Here is a 20,866-nt window from a genome sequence, read left to right as displayed (position 1 = left end):
AGAGGGTCCAGAGGAGGGCCATGAAAATGAATAGGGGATTGGAGCAGCTCTGCTATGAGGACAGGCTGAGGGAGCTGGGGGTGTTCAGCCTGGAGAAGAGAAGGCTCCAGAGAGACGTAATAGCAGCCTGCCAGGAGAGAAGTTCCAGCCCTCTGCTCATCCTCATGGCCTTTCTCTGGACACCTTCCAGCACCTCCAGATCCTTCCTGGAACAGAGGCTCCAGAACTGGACCCAGAGCTCCAGCTGTGGTCTCAGCAGAGTGGAGCAGAGGGGGAGAATCCCCTCCCTGGCTCTGCTGGCCACAATTCTCTTGCTGCAGCCCAGGCTCTGCTTGGCTCTCTGGGCTGCAAGTGCTCACTGCTGGCTCCTGTTGAGCTTCTCCTCCACCAGCACCCCCAAGGCCTTTTCTTTAGGGCTGCTCTCAAGCCAGTTCCCAATGTCAGTTCTTAAGGTGCTACACCACTCATGGTCCATTGGCTGGAAGTGATTCAGATCATCTGCTGGACCACCTGCCTGTGAGACAGACATTCCTGTTTGGTGATCTGGTGCTGGGCAAAAGAGGAGATGAAGGTGAATTAAAAGGAGACATTCCCACCAAAATTTTGGATGGGACTTCCCATAATAAAAAAATAAATAAATAAGTAAATAAAAGAAGAAGAAGAGAGCTCAGCTCAGGCTGCAGCATGGCCAGCAGCTTGCCACCAGGAGCCTTTCCAGGTCATGGCAGTGTAAAGCCATACTTGCATACTGCAAGGCTGAATGAATGGATGAAGTCATCTTCAAACAATCAGCCTCCTGCCTTGCCCAGCACTGCCAAAGCACCAAGTGTCAGCAGGGCAAGCCAAGGACATCCTCCAGGCCTCAGTGGCCTGACCTGCAGGTGAGCTGCCACTCACCAAATCTAGGACAATCCTTGCAAAGCCTGGCTTGCAGTGCACCACTGTTCCTCTTGTTCAGTGTGACAGCCAAAAGCACCCAAAGCTACACCAGCTCTGTCCCAGCCCAGGAGAACCGTCCTTTGCTAATTGGTCACTGCTGGAAGGATGGAGAGTCATCCCAGGGGTCTGAAAATGGACAGCTGCTGTCACAAATACGCTGGGAAAGAAGCTAAGAGGCACCTAGGGCTGAGGTGGCATCACCTGGAGTGGTGCAAATGGAAGGGGATTTTTCAAACCAGTCAAGCTGTAAATAAACAGCCTGCAGATAAAATGATGCAATCTGCAGTCAAGCAGCTAATGCCACTGTCACTGCTGTGCTTGGCAAACAGAAGCACTGGGCACCCTCTCAGAGTCACAAATGGATCTCCATCTTCTTTACCCTGACACTGCGGAAGAGCTCCACAGAAACGCTTAGGCTGGAGCGAAAAATGACTTCAGTGACTTCTGGCTGGGAGCACAGCCTCCTCCTACTGACACAGCCTCTGGTTGGAAAGGCTCCTGAAGAGTGACAGGAAAGGTGAGCTTTAAGGCAGCAGGGATCCATCCTTCCACTGCTGGAGAGGGTGTTCCAGCAGGCAGGGGTCCAAGGGGATGTAGCCCAGGCTAAGCAGAACCTTCGCTTCACATGCAAAGAAACATTTGTGTGCTCCAAAGCTCAGCTACCTCCCACCCCCTCCCCATTTTATCTGAGGAAAGAGAATCACTCAAAGCAAGCATTTTGCCAGCTGTCAGGTGCTGCTCTCAGGATAGCAGACCCCAGTAACCCATGAGAGTGCTCAGCAGGCTGTGTGGGTAGTTGCAAGATCCAACTACTGGCCAGCACAAAAGCATCACAGCGCTGTTTGGTACCACCCAGCCCTGTGCTGCCAGCAGGAGAGGCTGGAACAGGGGCTTGGGAAGAACATCAGAATCCACAGGAACAGGCTGAGGGTGCCTGCCCCTCCTCCAAACATGAGCCATGCCTGAAGCAATGAACCAATGACTGCCAAAAGTCCTGGGCTGAGAGCAGTATGGCACCATTCATCCTTACAGCCCCCAGAGTAGGCTCCTGCAGAGGATCTACCAAGCTTGGAACAGGATCCTGACAGAACAAGAAAAATCAGCCTTGTTTTATTCCTTAGCAACCTGAGGAGAGGCTGAGGGAGCTGGGGTTGCTTAGCCTGGAGAAGAGGAGGCTCAGGGGAGACCTTCTTGCTCTCTACAACTCCCTGAAGAGAGGTTGTAGCCATGTGGGGGTTGGTCTCTTCTCCCAGGCAACCAGCACCAGAACAAGAGGACACAGTCGCAAGCTGTGCCAGGGTAGGTTCAGGCTGGATGGTAGGAAGAAGTTCTTCCCAGCAAGAGAGATTGGCCATTGGAATGTGCTGCCCAGGGAGGTGGTGGAGTCACCACCCCTGGAGGTGTATAGGAAGAGACTGGATGAGGCACTTGGTGCCATGGTTTAGTTGTCAGGAGGTGTTAGGTGTTGGGTGCCAGGTTGGACTTGATGATCTCTGAGGTCTTTTCCAACCTGGCTGATTCTGTGGTTCTGTGATTCTATGAACTTAGGTACTATGACAGCCCTGTCAAGCCTGAGTACATTTCTTCTCTTCTGTTACTGCATCCAGCTCTGGAGCCCTCAACACAGGAAGGACAAGGACCTGATGGAGAGGGTCCAAAGAAGAGCCATGAAAATGATCAGGGGGTTGGAACAGCTCTGCTACAAGGACAGGCTGAGGGAGCTGGGGGTGTTCAGCCTGGAGAAGAGAAAGCTCCAGGGAGACCTAATAGCAGCCTGCCAGGACCTGAAGGGAGCTACAAGAAGGCTGGAGAAAGACTGTTTGCAAAGGCCTGCAGGGAGAGGATGAGGGACAATGGCTTCAAACTAGAGCAGAGCAGATTTAGATTGGATGTGAGGAACAAGTTCTTCACTGTGAGGGTAGTGGAACACTGGAAGAGGTTGCCCAGGGAGGTGGTTGAGGCTCCTTCCCTGGAGATATTCAAGGTGAGGCTGGACAGGGCTCTGGGCAACCTGCTCTAGTGGAGGATGTGACTGCAGGGAGGTTGGACTGGATGACCTCTGGAGGTCCCTTCCAGCCCAGACCATAGTGTGATTCTATCTAGTGTGAGGTGCCCCTGCCTATGGCAGGGGGGTTGGAACTAGATGATCTTTAAGGTCCCTTCCAAGCCAAACCACTCTATGATTCTGTGACTATCAAGAAAGGTAGGGAAAGTGCCCTATCATGAAACAAAGTATTTCCTTTCCACAAGGAGAAGGAATGGGAAGCAAAAGCTCTTCTGTTTTGATCTTCTTGCCATGAGAGGCAGCTCCTCCTCATGTAATTTGCAAGGGCTGGGAAAGTACTGATGCTTCACACTGAGCTAGGTGGGAACTAGGACCTGACCTTTTCTGCACCTCACTGTTACCACTGTACCAAAAAAAACCCCAAAAACCCCAATATTTTTAAAAGCCAGAATAGCAAGAGGAAGCCTTGATTAGGCTTTGGGGCCTTTGGCTAAGCTTTGCATCTGAGTGTGGGAGAAAAGCTTTAGTTAAGCCACTCTGTCTCAGTTTCTCCAGGTAGCCCCTGGTTTCCTGAACAGATGCCACAGAAACCACAAAACCCTTCAGCTGTGACTCACAGGGAGGGCACCCCAGCTCTGGGCACTCCATAAAGCCTGAGCTGGGTGAGCACAAGGAAATTGAGTGATGGCATTGATGACTGAACTAAAAGAAACACACACAAAGAGGCTAAACCCTTGCAAGGGAACTTGAGTTCTGGCACATCCTTCCTTTCCCTGCAAGCCTGGCAACCCTCTTTGGCCAAAAAAAAAACTGGAAAATGCTTTGTTTGCATCTTTTGCTTTGCAGACCCAACCAGGAGCAGCCTGGTGCAGCACAGCCTTTGCATCCCCAGCACTGATCCCTGTTATCTGAGGGAACAGAACACCTGATGGCACTAGCAGGTGGTCACTCTCCATTTGAAAAGATCAAGAAATCACTTCTGATGGATCTGCCAAAGCAGGAGTGTCAGGACACAACCTCAGGCCCTCAGCTAAGGTGTAGAAGATCATGTACAAGAAAGCTGGGGAGGGACATTTTAGGCTGTCAGGGAGTGATAGGACTGGGGGGGGATGGAACAAAACAAATGGTTAGATTCAGATTGGATGTCAGGAAGAAGTTCTTCCCCATGAGGGTGGCGAGAGCCTGGCACAGGTTGCCCAGGGAGGTGGTGGCAGCCTCATGCCTGGAGGTGTTTGCAGCCAGGCTGGATGTGGCTGTGAGCAACCTGCTGTAGTGTGAGGTGTCCCTGCCCTTGGCAGGGGGGTTGGAACTGGCTGATCCTTGAGGTCCCTTCCAACCCTGACAGTTCTGTGAGTCTGTGTATCCTCATTTTCCAGCCACCATCTGGCTCTGTATCCTGCTCCTTACCTAGTCTCAGTCATCTTAAGGGTCTCTTCCAACTGAAAGAGTTCTATGATCCACCCCAACACCTCAGGTCCCCTTCATATTCCTCATGCCCTGTGGTTATCTCTCATCCTATTCATCACAATCCAGCTTCTTGTGAAATCTGTACCCAAGCCCTCCCATCCTCCTCTTCCCTGTGCCAAGTGGATCTCAGATTCCTCCCAAAGCCACCTGGCCCTTTGATCCATTGCATGCTCTGCCCAGACACTGGTAAAGGAATCACCATGAAAGAAGAGAGAAGGGAATGTCACACTTGATCCTAGACAACTGATCCCAGGGAAAGTTCTGAATCTCTCTGCTCACACTCCTGCTCTCCTTGGAGATGTCCCATACAGGGCAGTCCTGCCAGCCACAGCACTTGTCAGGAGACAAAGTACAATCTGCTCAACACTAGGGAGCAAAGATGTTAAGGATTCCTGAGGCCAGGAGAGACTTTAAAAAGATGAGAAACCTCCAGAGCCTTCAGCTTTCCTTCAGAGGTAATAGTTTCCAAATCTTTTGATATTTTACCACCTCTCCTCTGGATTCTCTCCATTTCCCTCCTCCACATCCTTCCTGAAGCATGCACCCCAGCTGGATAAGGTGTCACAGCTGAGGAGGACTGCTGCACTGAGGGGGAAGGATCACCTCTTGTGTCTTGCATGCTGATGTCACAACACAATGTTTGTATTTCCTGCAGCAACTCCTCAAGCAAGCTACCATGAACCACAGCTGAGCCAGCTGAGTGGGCCCCTGCTGACTGCAGAGGGGGTTGGACTAGATGACCTTTGGAGGTCCCTTCCAGCCAGCCTATTCTGTGATTCTCTGAAGCTATAAGTAGAAATACCACTCAACCCCTTCCTTACCCAGCTGGTATCTGCAGTATCTTTGTCCTGATGAATAACTCAGCTTTTCCTCTGTCCCCAGCCCACTCACAGTCCCTCTCTGTCTAGATGTCAGCTGCAGGTGTAGCAAGCACCATTGAGGTCCCTGTGGAAAACCCTCTGCAGGGCTGTGTGCTGAATAAACAAACCATCTCCCAGTCTGTTTGCTGAAGCTCCCACAGATGCATGTGTGTAAACTACAATGCTCTGAAGACATCTGACAGTTCTGCTCCCCCTCTGCTCTGCCCTGCTGAGACCTCACCTGCAATCCTGTGCCCAGTTCTGGGCTACCCAGCTCAAGAGAGACAGAGACCTGCTGGAGAGAGTCCAAGGGAGGGCCAGGAGGATGCTTAGAGGACTTGAGCATCTCCCCTGGGAAGAGAGACTGAGAGCCCTGGGGCTGTTTAGTCTGGAGAAGAGAAGGCTGAGAGGGATCTGATCAATGTCTATCAATAGCTGAGGGCTGGGGGGCAGGTGGAGGGGGCCAAACTCTTCTTGGTGGTGCACAATAATAAGACAGGGAACACCAGGTTCAAGCTTGAACAGAGAAGGTTTCAGCTCAACATGAGGAGAAACTTCTTTATGGTGAGGGTGGCAGAGCCCTGGAGCAGGCTGCCCAGAGAGGTTGTGGAGTCTCCTTCTCTGGAGCCTTTCCAACCCCACCTGGATGCATTCCTGTGCAGCCTGCCCTGGGTGATGCTGCTCTGGCAGGGGGGTTGGACTGGATGCTCTGTGGAGGTCCCTTCCAACCTCTAATGTTCTGTGATACCACCTGGGCAAACATGTAAGTCCTTGAGAAGATAACAGCTTAGCAGGACCTGGAGCCTAGACACAAAGCAGAATGGTGGCACAAGGTTTGCAAAAGCCTAGGTTAGCTTTTTATTTGTCTTTGAAACAAAACAATCAGTTCAACTCTCAATTATTCATTCAGGTGAATTTAGACAGGAATTAGCCTGAGTCCCAAAGACATGTGATGAACTCTAGCCCCCATGGCTGGACCGTGGCAATGTCACAAGCAGCAACAGGAGAGGCTTTGCAAAGGGGAAGGCAGCTCAGATTTGGGGGCAGATAGTGCCACACAACCCAGCTACAGCATGGCTGCACCAACAGGTACCCACAGACACCAGGGATCCACGTGGGTTTCTGCCACTGTTTTCCTTTTCTGGGCCAAACTGTTTCACAGTAATTGTTTGGGGCTTTATTTCTGTGCGGGACTTTCATACAGGGCTCTATTAAAGGCCACACACACACACCCCAAAGAGGACAGCAAATTACTTTGAAGAAAATCAACTTTCTTTGAAGATCAACATGAAAGTCAGCATCCTGTATGGTTCAGTTCACTTTCATCCTTTCCATCACACTCCCTCCACATTTGAGCTTCACAGTAAACAATCTCCTAGCTGCAGCATCCTCCTACAGAAGCTCTACCACAGATCACTAGGCTGAGCTGACTGTGAGGCTGCCCAAGTCTGACTGCTGACTTTCAAACACACTGAGTAATGAAAAAGAATCACAGAATCAGTCAGAGTTGGAAGGGACCACAAGGATCAGGGGTCACCAACCTGCACAGCATTTTGCACACCTCAACACTGAAGTGCAAGGAAAGCTTTCACTTCCTCAGATTGCTCTCATGTTGTTGCAACTAACCCTGCTCAGCTCCATCACTCAGTTCCATCAACTAACCCAGCTGGACATGGCATTTTTTCCTTAAAGACTCATAGAATCACAGAACTGTCAGGGTTGGAAGGGACCTCAAGGATCAGCCAGCTCCAACCCCCCTGCCATGGGCAGGGACACCTCACACTACAGCAGGTTGCTCACAGCCACATCCAGCCTGGCTGCAAAAACCTCCAGGCATGAGGCTGCCATCACCTCCCTGGGCAACCTGTGCCAGGCTCTCACCACCCTCATGGGGAACAACTTCTTCCTCACATCCAATCTGAATCTACCCATTTCTAGTTTTGCTTCATCCCCCCCCATCCTATCCCTCCCTGACACCCTCAAAAGTCCCTCCCCAGCTTTCCTGTCAGAAGCATGGAACTTGAATGTCTGCAACTTGGCATGCAGCAGGCATGTGCAAAGCAGAAAGAGAACTGTGTTTAAAAATGTATTGATGCATGCTGTACATTTTTAGTAGCCTCTGAATCATCTCCACTTAACATGTTGCACAACCACAGCACTAAGCCACCCACCCCAGACAATATGCAGCAAGACCTTCACATTTGTTCTCCCTGCTGATTTTAATTAGCAAGTGGCTGCAATTTGGCCCACGTTGCACACCAGCTCTTGAGCAGCATCCATTCAAAAGGTTATTTATTACAAGTCACAGGATCACAGCACATTAGAGCTTGGAAGGGACCTCCAGAGATCATGGGGTCCAACCCCCCTGCCAAAAGCAGGATCACCCAGGGTAAGGCAATTTCATCTATTTGAAAGGCTTCAGCAGTAGCAGGTAAGGGTAAATGCTGCATGCTTCTGCCAGACTATGCTTCAGTTCTTGGGCAAAGAAAATGTATGACATGCAACACAGAGAATCAAGAGGAGTGAAAGTCCCTCCAGGAAGTGACGGGAACAAACAAGGAGCACAAGATCTGCACAACAACTCCTTGTTGCCCAAAGACAGAACTGACAGAGTCTCCATGGAAGCAAACATACTTTTTAATCCATCACTAAGTGATTTAAATAATAGATTAAAACAACAGACTGTGGCCCCTTCAGTGAAAGCATTAATGCAATTCAACAGTGGAAGCTGGAAGAGCCTGATAGAAGGCAACCTAATTAATTGTAATGGAATGTGCACATCATCCAACCTTATTAAATCATATTCCAATATATGGGATTAATGACAAAGGTGTTTAGAGAATCTCAACATTCCCATCAGGCTGACAGAAGCTATTAGGCAGCTTGGATAGATTGGATCCATGGCCAGCGTTCACAGGAGGAGCTTCAACAAGGCCAAGTGCCAGGTCCTGCACTTGGGTCACAGCAACCCCAAGCAATGCTCCAGGCTTGGGGCAGTGTGGCTGGAAAGCTGCTGGCAGAAAGGGACCTGGGGGTGCTCATGGGCAAGCAGCTGAACAGGAGCCAACAGTGTGCCCAGGTGGCCAAGAAAGCCAAAGGTATCCTGGCTGGGATCAGCAATGCTGTGTCCAGCAGGAGCAGGGAGGGGATTGTCCCCTGGCTATGGTCAGGCCACACCTTGAGTATTGTGTCCAGTTTGGGGCACCTCAATCCAAGAGAGATGTGGAGGTGCTGGAGCCAGGGAAGAGGAGGGCAAGGAAGCTGGGAAGGGCCTGGAGAATAAATCTGATGGAGAGCAACTGAAGGAGCTGGAGATGGTTAGTGTGGAAAAGAGGAGGCTGAGGAGAGACCTCATTGCTGTCTGCAACTACCTGAAAGGACCTTGTGGAGAGGCTGCTGCTGGTCTCCTCTCAGCGGTAATTAGTGACAGCACAAGAGGCAATGGCCTCAAGCTGCGACTGGGGAGGTTTAGACTGGACAGTAGGAAACATTTTTCCCATGCAGAGTGGTCAGGGCTTGGAATGTGCTGCCCAGGGAGGTGGTGGAGTCACCAAGCCTGGATGTGCTTGAAGGTTGTCTGGATGTGGTGCTTGGGGCTCGGGTTTAGAGGTGAGCCTTGTAGAGCAGGGTTTTAGGTTGAACTTGGTGGTCCTGAGGGTCATTTCCAACCTGGATGCTTCTGTGATTGTGTGATTCCATTATTGACTCTAAAGAAACTGACAGCACACTTCCAGCATGCCAGGAGTAGGCTGAGCCCCATGTGCTTGAAGTCTCTTGTCTGGGCCTTTGTGGAGTAGAGGCTGAGCACTGCTTTTACAGCAGAGGAAAGCCAACCCCTCCCTAATCAGTCAGTGATTTTCAAATATGAATAATTCAGAATATCAAAAGAGAAAATGCTAACAATCCTTGTTCTTCTCCTGGCTTGTGAGGAAACAAAGTCAAAACAATCATCTGAGCTTAGGCTGTCTACATAAAAATTCTGTTGATGTTAGACTTCATTGTAAGACAACCACCAAACAGATTCCTATTCACAAAGTGATCATCACATCCCAGCCAACACTCATTGTGCCATGCATTTCTCATTTAAAACAGAGCTTACCTGCCACAGCTACTGTAGGGATAGGTTAAAATAACCCTAAGCTGCATTACTCACAGGCAGATCAGTGCTCAGTGACTGAGTTACCTTGCAAAGCAGGGTTCAGAGTGACTAAGAGGCAAAGCAGAAGAAGCCACAGCAGTTACTCTCATGGCTGTAATCAGAAGGGGGAAACTTATAAGGATGCTTTTCAGAACATGCAATTAGACCCAGACATTACTGCCACAGAAACAGGCCCTTGAAAAAGTATGCTCTAAGTTTTCAGGAACTTCTTTTTCTCTTGGCAGCAGTTTGTGGCTGAGCTTGTGTATGTATCTACTGTTTGATAAAGGCAAAAGATTTGATCAAATCATGGGTTTGTTTCCTGCATGGTATAAAAATGCACAGCTTGTGCTGGGAGAGAGAGGAGAAGGCTCTGAGGAGACCTCATTGTGGCCTTTCAGGATCTGAAGGGGGCTGCAAGAAAGCTGGGGAGGGACTTTTTAGGCTGTCAGGGAGTGATAGGACTGGGGTGGATGGAGCCAAGCTAGAGGAGGAGAGATTCAGATTGGATGTGAGGAAGAAGTTGTTCCCCATGAGGGTGGTGAGAGCCTGGCACAGGTTGCCCAGGGAGGTGGTGGAAGTCTCATCCCTGGAGGCTTTTAAGGCCAAGCTGGATGTGGCTGTGAGCAACCTGCTGTAGTGTGAGGTGCCCCTGCCCATGGCAGGGGGCTTGGAACTGGCTGATCCTTGAGGTCCCTTCCAACCCTGACATTTCTGTGGTTCTGTGATCTCTGCACTGTGCAGGATGCAGAAAGAAGCTGGAAGCTCACAGGTTAAATGATTGAGGGGTGCTAATTAGACTGGGTGCATGGGTGTCTCTCTCTTAATGCTTTGAAGTATTTTAGAGTTGCAGCCTTGTTCCATTTTCTGAAAGCAGAAACTTGTGACAGTGTAGATTGCAGCAGAGCAGAGAGCTGCCTGGAAACCTGCTCAGCCTGCATGAGCTGGGCTTGGGTTGTAGAAAAGGCAGAATATAAACTAACCAGTCTCAGCAGACCATACTCCAAAATCCTGAGTTCAAGGTTGTTTACATGCTGATAAAGAGTTAACATCACAGAATCACAGAATTGCCAGGGTTGGGAGGGACCTCAGGGATCATCCAGGTCCAACCCCCCTGCCATGGGCAGGGACACCTCACACTACAGCAGGTTGCTCAGAGCCACCTGTATGGAACAAAGAGACCACAAAATAAAGGAGGACGAAAGGTCACTGTTTTAGCACAGAGCACAGCAGACATCCATGCTTAACACCACACTTCACATGTTCACTATCAATGCACTTCAAAAGAACCAACAAAAAACAACTATACAGCACACAGGGGAAGAAACAAAACTCATTGCTAAGTGTGAAGCAATGCTCTCTAAAATGCAGGACTGCCCAAATAGGTGATGAAAAGGCTCCTTCATTTTACAGCAGGGTGCTCTGAGCTACATCTGCCCATTGGAGCAGAAAAATAAGACCAAATAACAACCAGCAGCAACCTCTTTGCTACCTGCCATATTAATTAATAAACTTTGCTACGTGCCATGTTTATTGATCAACATTTCCAGCTAATTCTTGGGATTCTCATCAATACATAACACCAATCACCTTCATGTGATGTTTCAATACTCCCCCATACCAGCTCACTGCTGCCATGAAATATTCAATACTAAACACAGCCTCTAATGAGCTAAATTGATAACAAAGGAGGAAGAATTGGATTTGTTCACTTGATGAATTCCTGACCTGGGTTCAGACCACAGAAATGAAGCTATAGGCAGCACTGCTAATTACTGCCTCTATTAAAAGCTAAAAAAAAAAACACATCTCAGTGGCTTTGTTGAAGAAACTCACAATAACATTCATGCCCACTGATTACTGTTTTGGTGCAGGTAAAAGACTTCATTGTCTATGCAAGGTGCAATTAGAATTCTTCTGGTGATGGGGAATTTCAGTGTGCACTGCAAAATACCCAAGAAAATTCAGCTCTGACTCCAATTGATCATCTTTAAAGCCGTTAAAACACAGGACCTGCTACATGCTGCTGCTGTGGAGTGGCTTAAATGAGACAGGTCGTAAGAAAAGAGCTCTTCCCATGCAATTGCTACACACCATTGAAGGTCTGCCCAGAAAATCCATTGGGGAATAGAACAAATTATATTATCTGTACACCCATTCTCCACAGAGTTTCTATTATTAGGCCTGTGGCTGCACATTACCCTTTGCTTTCTCCGTGCCCCCATCCCCCAAGAGCAGATCACTTTCAGTGCCATTCTTGTCAGGCATATTAAATTTTCAGGATGCAGAGTTGTGGTTTCCAGGGCTCTATTTACCCCTCGAGCTGTGGGTTTGGGTGGTGTTTTTTTTAATAGGGGCATTTTCACACTTGGAATGGCAGAGCAGGGCCATGCTAATGCTCTGTGTACTCCAGCTACAGAAGCAGATTTTTAATTGCCTTATGCCAATACCAGCAAAATTAATTAAAGCCACCACCCCAGATCTCCATTCATTAAAAGAATCTCTTAGTGACACAGAGAAGCCACGTTCCAAGCATTTCCATCTCTTATACAGGCATTTCCTAACCGAGGAGATGGTACAAGGCAGCAATTTCCCACGCCGAATTATACCACCCCTGGCTTACCTGCTCCGGTTCTTAAGGGCTGGGTAAGCAGCAGCAGCGCTGTCCCACCGCCTTCCAGGCGTGAAAAGCAGCAGATTTCATAGCTCATTAAAACGTGACGGCAGTGCCGTGATAAATGGCTTACGGGAGCTCAAACAAAGCGATGCTGCTGCTCTGGAGAGGCATGGCGTGAAACAGAGTCATCCTCCTGACAGCTCCTGCTTTCCAACAAAGCCGGAGGAAGGCAGCACTCTCTGGGAAAACGCTAACAAAGAGCCGGCGGAGCGCGGCAGAGCCAGCCCAGCCGCTGGCTTCCCCGGCAGCCATCAAGCGGCACCGTCCCCCCGCACGCCTCGCTGCGCCTCTCCCCGCACGAAGACAGCCGGACCTCGGCAGGTACCTACCTACATGTGGCACGGCCCCGGCTGCGCTCCCTGCGCATCCGCTGCCGCTCGCCCTGCGCGGCCGCTCCTCCTTGGCACTGCCAAGCGCAGTGCCGCACGCAGCCCAAAGCGGCTCGGGAGGGCGGGCGGCACAAAGCGGCGCGGCCGCGGGCACACCTCCGCACCCGCCCGCACCCCCCCGCCGGCACAATGGCGAACGGCAACGGGCGAGGCACGGCGCGGCCGCCGCCGGAGGGACGAGACCGGGCTGCGAAGCTCCGCGGGTAGGCGGCGGCGCGGTGCGGGATGCTGCCAGGCTGCTGCCAAGCGCCCTCCCGCTGCGGGCACGGCGGCGACGGGGCCGTCCCTACCTGTTCTCTCGCTCTGCGCTGTCAGCAGGGCAGAGCCGGTGGCTCCCGCCGTGCTGGGGTGTGGGTGCCGGTGCCGCAGCCGCCGCCCAGCCCGTCGCATGCCACCCCATGGCAGCGCCCCGCAGCGCCGCGCCCCGACCCCAGCCCCCCGCCGGAGCCTCTACCGAACCCCTGCCTTCACCCTCCGACTGGCCGTGTCGGGCTCTTGTTGGGAAGACAGGGAAAGGCTGGTTTGATCCGTTCTCGGCAGGGTCCCGCTGGTGCTGGCACCACTGAGCACCCCGCTGCCGGCTTGCCTGCCCAAACTGGAGAGACCCCCTGCTCTGGCTGCATGCACACCTCTGAACCCCACTTTGCTCTCATCTCAGAGCAAGGGCAACACCTGGGTGCAGTGCCTGGCTAGCCAAAGAGCCAGATGTATACTTAGCCCCTTCATTTACCGAAACAGAGAACTGCAAAGAACAACCTGAACCCAGCTGCTCCCCAACACAAGCAGCGCAGAAAACAGCTTTGCTTCTGTCCCAGGTCCTTAAATCCAGTATCAGCTCTCCTGGTGCACCACTCTTCCAATCCAGTTATCTACAAGAACATTTTACCAGTGCTGGAGACTGGATCCAGAGCTTCCCAAGGAGAAGGCAGTAAAATCAGAGGCATCACTTAGCTGCATCTAGGCTCTGCTATTTTCTGATCAAAAAATGATGATGAGATTCATGATCTTCCACTGCTGAGAAAGCTCTCCAGATTCAGGTGGTCTGAGACCTAAAAACCTTTACAGCTCTGGGTCCTGCCAGGTCCTGAACTCTCTTGCCTAGTCAGAAGTGGTCCTTCTGCTGCTCTTAAAAGGAACTGGGTCTTACAGAACACCACCACCCATGCTGGGTCAGACCAAAGAGCCAGCTCACACTTTGTTTTTCTGTGATTGTGCCCAATATTTGATTTGTAAATGAGGAATGGAAGTTTAGGCAAGGACTTGCTGACACTTTCCCACTCTTTAGTGCTTCACAGCTCAGTGAATTTCCAAACCAGAAATGCTATTTGTGGGAAACAAACAACAAAACCCAACCCAACAAACAAACCCAAACGAAACAACAACAACCCCCCCCTCCCCCCCAAACCCAACCAAGCTATGTGAAAAGACTTTTCCCCCTGCAGTGTTGTACAGGTGACCAGCTGCAGCAGCCATGAGAGGTGCAGTCCATTGCCTTTGTGGACCTCTCACAACTATAGCCACAGTGCACAGATGTCTCAGAAATGAGGCTGAGGCCTCAGTTGATGCCTGCCTTTAGATGCCTGTAAGTACAGTGCCTGCTGTCTTTACCTGAGCAATTGCATGAACGCATCTTTTGAGCCAAGAGAAGCATAGAAACCACCCCAGCTACCAGAGCTGAATTCTGCAGCACTCCTTTGCAAGATCCAGGAGCTTGGCTGACTCCACAGAATCAGAGAATCACCCGGGTTGGAAGGGACCTCTAGAGGTCATCTAGTCCACCCCTCCCTGCAGTGAGCAGGGCCGTCCTCAACTGGATCAGGTCACCCAGAGCCCTGTCAAGTGGTTGATCTGTGTTGCTGTGTCACAGCACTTCGCACAGTTTTAGGCAGATAGAAAACTTTACAGGTAGCCACCGAAAAAGAGGTGAATCCAGCTTTTGCCAGTTCCTCCCCATGGGTCAAACTCCTCAGTGACACCAGACCTAACTTGGCCGGGGGTCGGTCAATCTTTCCACTTCCCTGGAGGAGAAAATAAGCTCAAAGGAGGAGTTTTCCTCCTTAAGAGCTGATCGCTCCTGGGAAGCAGTGCAGCCATAAACCTCAGCATCAAGTGGTGTGTGGACTTTCGGGGGCGCATGGCTCTGTCGGCAGCTCTCCGCTTTGAGTTTATTCGATGCCGTGAGAGTTTGCGCGGAGCAAGCCGGAGCTGGCGAGCGCCCGCGGGCCATCATCGCCAGCAGAGGCAGCGGGCCGCTAGGCGGCGCTAAGGCACCGCGGAGCAGCGAGGAGCCAGCCGCCGCTGCCTGCCCCCCGTTCCGCCTTGGACTTAGGCGGAGATGAAAGACCGCAGGATGTGAGGGGTGGAAAGGGGCCTCCGAAGGTCATCGAGTCCGCGCACACACAGAGCTCTAAGGCCAGCAACTCACACGTCTCTTTCCAAACAAAAGCAAGCTCGGCTGTCAACGCGCTCCTTTGCCTTTGGAAGCTCAGTGACGAGCTCCCTGAAGAGCAGAGTCTGCTCCCGCAGACCGTGCCCAAGGGCTGACCGACCACGCTGCAGCCCTTTGCTGTGTTTGCATTCTGTCCCTGCTCAGCACTACTAAAACCGAGGAGGGGGAGAAGAAGACACGGACATTCTCATTTCCCCCACTTTCTTCCACTTGCCCTCATGCCATTCTAGCCACTTCCAGCAAACAGTCACCTTGAAACGGTAAGGGACACACCACTTGCAAAGCTGGTGGAGCAACTCTGCTCAGGTGATGCTGGGACAGACAGCTGTCATGGTGAATTACAAAGCTCACCCTCTGCCTGAGCTCCGATGCAGATCAATCTAATCCTGAGACAAAACAGCTGGCAACACAATCATTTTTATTCTTATCATTTAAAAAAGTCAGAGATCCTAATATAGCTGATAAGGGACAGTTACACTCCAGCTGGATAGGCACTTATCTAATCACACTACTGTCAGGAGGCTGTCCCCAGCTGTTTCTTTCTGCTCATCAGGTATTTACATACATGGAGATCCTCAGGCATTGGAATGCGCTGCCCTGGGAAGTGGTGGAGTCCCCAAGTCTGGCTGTGTTTCAAGGTGGTTTGGATGTGGTGGTTGAGGCTATGGTTTAGGAGTGAACCTTATACAGTAGTGGACTGTATAAGTGTATAAGTGGTTGGACTTGGTGATGCTGAGGGTCTTTCCCAACCTGAATGCTTCTGTGATCCTGTGATTCCCCCTGAGCCTTCTCCTCTGAAGGCTGAACACCTCCAGCATGCTCAGCCTCTCCTCACAGGAGAGATGTTCCAATACCTTAATCATCTTCAGGGTCCTTTGCTGGACATGCCAAGCATGTCCATGCTGTACTGGGAGCCCTAAGGTAGCCCTTGTGTTTGGACACTGAGCTCTCTTGGGCAAGCTGTGTGGCACTCCAGAGGGTGTGAGTAGCCTGTCCAGGGGCATGGGGAGCCACTGTGTAAGGAGCACCCCGTGCCAGGCTGTGCTGCATGCCGGGGGTGTTGTGACAGAGACAACTGGGCAGCCTGCCAGGAGACAGATGGAGGCTTTTGCCTTGGTGGCTAAAATCGTGCTGGTAACACAGCAGTGTCTCAGCAGCTGCTGCACAGTGCCCACACAGCACCAAGGCTTTCTCTCTCCCCCAATTTGGCTGACAAGATAATTATGCTGGAGGATGAAGGGTAAGGCTCTAGGGTCTGGCAATTAATACTGCTGCTGCTGTTGTGATCTCTGCGTGGCCCAAGAAAGGTCAGAGGCTGGAATGAGACCTACAACACTTCTTCCCTCTAAACATCCAGAGCCCTACACCACTTGGTGCTGTCACACAGCCAAGGCTCTACACAACAGAGGCTGGCTGGCCAGTGGATGCCCAGGCAGTCAGTTCTCTGTACCCTCTTGGCTGGCTGGCCACTCAGACCCTGTGCCAGCTTGGATGGGTGCTGAGGAAGATCTCTGCACCATATTAGCTGGCTACCATGCCAGAGGGTTATTAAACCACTTTGGATGGCTGGCAATCCAGGGCCCTAGAGCAACTGGCCACTTCAAACAGTCAAATTCCTACACCACTTGGGCTACCTGGCCAGCCAGAGCCTTGTGCCACTTTGCCTACTGGCCAGCCAGAGCCCTACATCCCAGTTTGGGGATATCTTTGGTTTTGAAAACGATGCCTGTAGGCTGTGGGAGGCTCACAGAGAAATGTATGGGAATAAAAACACCGAATTGTGAAGTTTCTTTAAAATCTTCAGGGGGCTGTTGCAGGCAGCCTTGCAGCTAGACCTCCCCACCCACCCCCTCATTAGACTGGATACTTCCACAGACTGAGCAAGTCCTCAACCTCCCTGAGTGTCTATTCTGGGCACCCCTGAGTGAGAGGGCTCCCTTTCATGAGTGAGGGCACACTCATTTTCGTTCATCTTTCTAGAAAGAATATTCCTTAAAGCTTAATGATTGGTTGTGGTGGTAGCACATTCAAATGGTAACCTGACTGGATCAGAAAGAATGCTGAGCAATGTTGGGTACAATAAACCCACCGTTCTGGTAGCTGTTGCTGGTTTGTGGTTGTTTCTGTGACAAGGTCAGGCTGAGCTGGCCAGCAAGTAAGAGTCCTATCAGAATCTGACTGGCCCTTCAGCGAGAGCAGCCAGCCACAGCCCTCTGACACTCCTCCCCAACAAACAGCCAGAGACTAAATCAGCACTGAGAAAAACGAGCTTGCAAAAAACATCATACCTCTTGGTTGTCTCAGAACATGATCCCTGGCTCCCTGAGGTCCCAGCCCTGCAGCAGCTCACCATGGCATTGCTCTGTCTCAGGAGTTCCACACGGAGGCAGGCAGAGCCTTGAGGCCCCTCTACACCCCCTGCTCCCCCAGCACACACCAGCACCCTGCTGCTCCCCTCAGGACACACTGCCCCAGGTGTGAGCAATTCCAGCACCCTGCTGCTCCCCTCAGGACACACTGCCCCAGGTGTGAGCAATTCCAGCACCCTGCTGCTCCCCTCAGGACACACTGCCCCAGGTGTGAGCAATTCCAGCACCCTGCTGCTCCCCTCAGGACACACTGCCCCAGGTGTGAGCAATCCCAGGCACCTTCCAGAGCCCAGCAAAGCAGCTCATCATCAGCAATCAATCTGAAGGCAGCTGGTAGAGGCCCCAGAAGCTTCTGGAACCAAGTGCTCAGAGAAGCCCTTAGGTGGGGTATAAGGAAAATGCAAGCTGCCAGAACAGCCAGAGAAAGCAGTGGGGTGAAATCAAATTAAATCTACACAGAGAAGCTACTGCCCAGAGGAATGAAGTGGCTTACCAAAAATGTCTATAAGAAGGGGAAATGACTGCTTCAGTCATTTGTTGTCTTGAACATTAGTAATCTTTTATTAGCTTTAGAGAGCTGCACAGGCTTTGGTCACCACAATGACAGCAGTTTGGTGATCATAGAATCACAGAATTGTGAGAGTTGGAAGGGACCTCAAGGATCAGCCAGTTCCAACCCCCCTGCCATGGGCAGGGACACCTCACCCTACAGCAGGTTGCCCTGAGCCCCATCCAGCCTGGCCTTCAAAACCTCCAGGGGTGAGGCTTCCACCACCTCCCTGGGCAACCTGTGCCAGTCTCTCACCACCCTCATAATGTGCTTCAAAGAGTTTTAAACCACACCTCTCTAAACATGGATGTTCAAATGTATGATGAGTATTTTGCCACTAAGAAGGGAGCCCCAACTGTCCCAGAATGGCATCAGGAAATGGTGTCAACTTGGGATCACTTTGAACTTAAAATTGAGCTGAGGAATGCTGAAGATCAGTAGGGGGACTCATTTTCATGATGGCACCAGCACCATTCATGGCTGATGAAGTAAGCTCCTGTCCTCATGTCTGAGGCTTGTAAGGTCCATCCTTGTGTGGTGCTTTGTGCTGCCACCTATGAAATCACCACAGCTGCTGCAGCAGATGATGTTCATAGAATCACAGAATGGACCAGGCTAGAAGGGACCTCCAAAGGTCATCCAGTCCAAACTCCCTGCAGTCAGCAGGGACAGCCCCAACTAGATCAGGCTGCCCAGAGCCCTGTCCAGCCTCACCTTGAATGTCTGCAGGGATGGGACCTCAACCACCTCCCTGGCCAACCTGTTCCAGTGCTCCACCACCCTCATAATAAAGAACCTGTTCCTAACATCCAGTCTAAATCTGCTCTAGCTTGAAGCCATTGCCCCGGTCCTGTCCCTGCAGGCCTTTGCAAACAGTCTCTCTCCTTCCTTCCTGGAGCCCCCTTCAGGTACTGTCAGGCTGCTATTAGGTCACCCCAGCGTAAGTTCTTTACTCTGAGGGTGGTGGAGCAGTGGGAGAGGCTGCCCAGGGCGGCGGTGGAGGCCCCAGGGCTGGAGACACTCGAGATCAGGCTTGATGTGGCTCCGGGCAGGCTGATGCGCCTGGGGCTGTGCCGCTGACCGCAGGGCTCGCACAGGTTCACCTTTGCGAGCCGCCAGCGCACACAGCACCGCCATGACACTCGGGGCGGCCGCCGGAAGCGCCACCGCCTGCCGCCGCTAAGCCCCGCCCCTCCACGGCAGGGTTCCGGTGGCGTGTGAGGGGCGGGGCGGAGCGGGGCGCGGCGGCGTGCGGGCGCGGGCGTGCGGGCGGCGGTTGGCGGGGCGGGCCGGGGGCGCGGGCGCGTGCCCCGTTGCCGCGGTGACGGGGCGGAAGCGGCCGCCGCTCCGCGCGCCATTTTCAAACCGCCGGCTCGGGGCCGTCTCTGTGCGGGGGTGGCGGCTCCGGCTCCCCCGGCGGCGGGCGTCGTGTCCGCCGGGGCGCCGGGAAGGAGGAGGAGACGGGCGCTGCCGGCGGGACGGGCCCGTGGCTCGGCGGCGCTCCGCGGCTGGTCTTGGGCTGCCGCCGTCCCGGCAGCGAGGGCTGTGGCAGCCCTGGGCCGCTGCCGCCTGCTGTGCCTCTGGGCAACGCGGGGTACCCTCTGCGGCCGCCCCCCGCGCCCGGCCTGCCAGCTGCTTGCTCCTTCCCTCGGGGTCTGCAGCTTCCTTTCCCCCGCCGGAGCCGCATCGGTGCCGAAGCCTCCCCGGAGCCCTTAGTGCCTCGCCCCGCAAGAGCCTGCTGTAACGGTGAGTCTCGTAAGGCCGAGCCGGGGGGAGGGCGGAAACAGTGAGCAGAAGCCTGGGTTACACGGCAGTGGCTGCTGCTGGCGCCCACGGCCTGGGGGCGGCTGAAAAGGTCTCCAAAGCTTCCAGTTGGGGGAGATGAGTGATGAGACTCACGATCCAGAGCGGTTTTCTTGCACTGTAGTAGGAACGTAGAGCTTTAAGAAGGTTGCTGATGTTGAAATGAGGGCTAGGAGGATGCTGAAGACACTGCAGCACTGCCTGGGGAGGAGAGGCTGAGAGCCCTGGGGCTGTGCAGTCTGGAGCGGGGATTTAATAAATGTCTATCCAAATCTGACAGCTGAGGTCAGGAGGGAGGGGACAGGCTCTGCTCAGCTGCACCCTGGGACAGGACAAGGGGCAGTGGATATAAACTCCAGCACAGGAGGTTCCACCTCAGCATGAGGAACTTCTTCACTGTGAGGGTCCCAGAGCCCTGGAGCAGGCTGCCCAGAGAGGTTGTGGAGTCTCCTGCTCTGGAGCCTTTCCAGTCCCATCTGGATGTGTTCCTGTGTGAGCTGCCCTGGGTGCTCCTGCTGTCAGGGGGGTTGGACTGGATGATCTCCCTTCCAACCCCTAACATCCTATGAGCCTGTGAAGAGCCTTTCCCTGCAAACAGTTGTACATAGGGTCTTCAAAAAGCCTTTTGCAACCGTCCAGGCATATCACAAAATAAAACATATGAAAGCTGTTGTTTTTAGGAACAAGAAAGCTGTTCTCTTTAGTGAGCAAAGGAACAACAACAACAACAGAGAGGCTAATGGCTCTGAATATCTGTTCTGTGAGTAACTGAAACCTGCACTCGCTTAGATGTCTTGATAAATGTTTGCCTGGTTTGAGGTAGCATTTAGTTTCCCCTCTTGTTTGTCTTATTTTCTGGTTTTCATCTGAAAGGGCACTCCTGTGTTCTTTCTGGCAGCACTAAATGACATTAACTGTTTAGGCAGTGAATTATGTGAGCTGTTTGTGCAGCTAATACAGAGTGTCTCGTGGGAAATACCAGAGTTAAGAGTGCTTTCAGGACTTCAGAGAATCACAGAATTATTAGGGTTGGAAGGGACCTCAAGGCTCAGCCAGTTCCAACCCCCCTGCCATGGCCAGGGACACCTCACACTACAGCAGGTTGCTCACAGCCACATCCAGCCTGGCTGCAAACACCTCCAGGCAGGAGGCTGCTACCACCTCCCTGGGCAACCTGTGCCAGGCTCTCACCACACTCCTGGGGAAGAACTTCTTCCTAA

General features: G+C 52.3%; 1 protein-coding gene across 3 annotated transcripts in view; it reads right to left on the bottom strand.

Moving 5' to 3' along the window:
* Window positions 1-12,787, bottom strand: part of CRACD (capping protein inhibiting regulator of actin dynamics) — a 112,891-nt gene extending 100,104 nt beyond the window's left edge. The window contains exon 1 of one of the 3 annotated variants that reach the window (XM_054163155.1): window positions 12,766-12,787. The gene's annotated coding sequence lies outside the window, so the exon portion shown is untranslated. Of the gene's footprint in view, window positions 1-12,032; window positions 12,379-12,415; window positions 12,595-12,765 lie in introns of those variants that run through there. The other 2 variants (XM_054163138.1, XM_054163144.1) reach the window with 2 other exon arrangements.
* Window positions 12,788-20,866: the final 8,079 nt, after the last annotated feature.

Source organism: Dryobates pubescens, chromosome 1 (assembly GCF_014839835.1).
Source record: "Dryobates pubescens isolate bDryPub1 chromosome 1, bDryPub1.pri, whole genome shotgun sequence".
Classification (NCBI taxonomy): Eukaryota; Metazoa; Chordata; class Aves; order Piciformes; family Picidae; genus Dryobates; species Dryobates pubescens.
The sequence above is the reverse complement of the archived record's forward strand: the minus strand, read 5'-3'. Positions and strand labels throughout refer to the sequence as shown.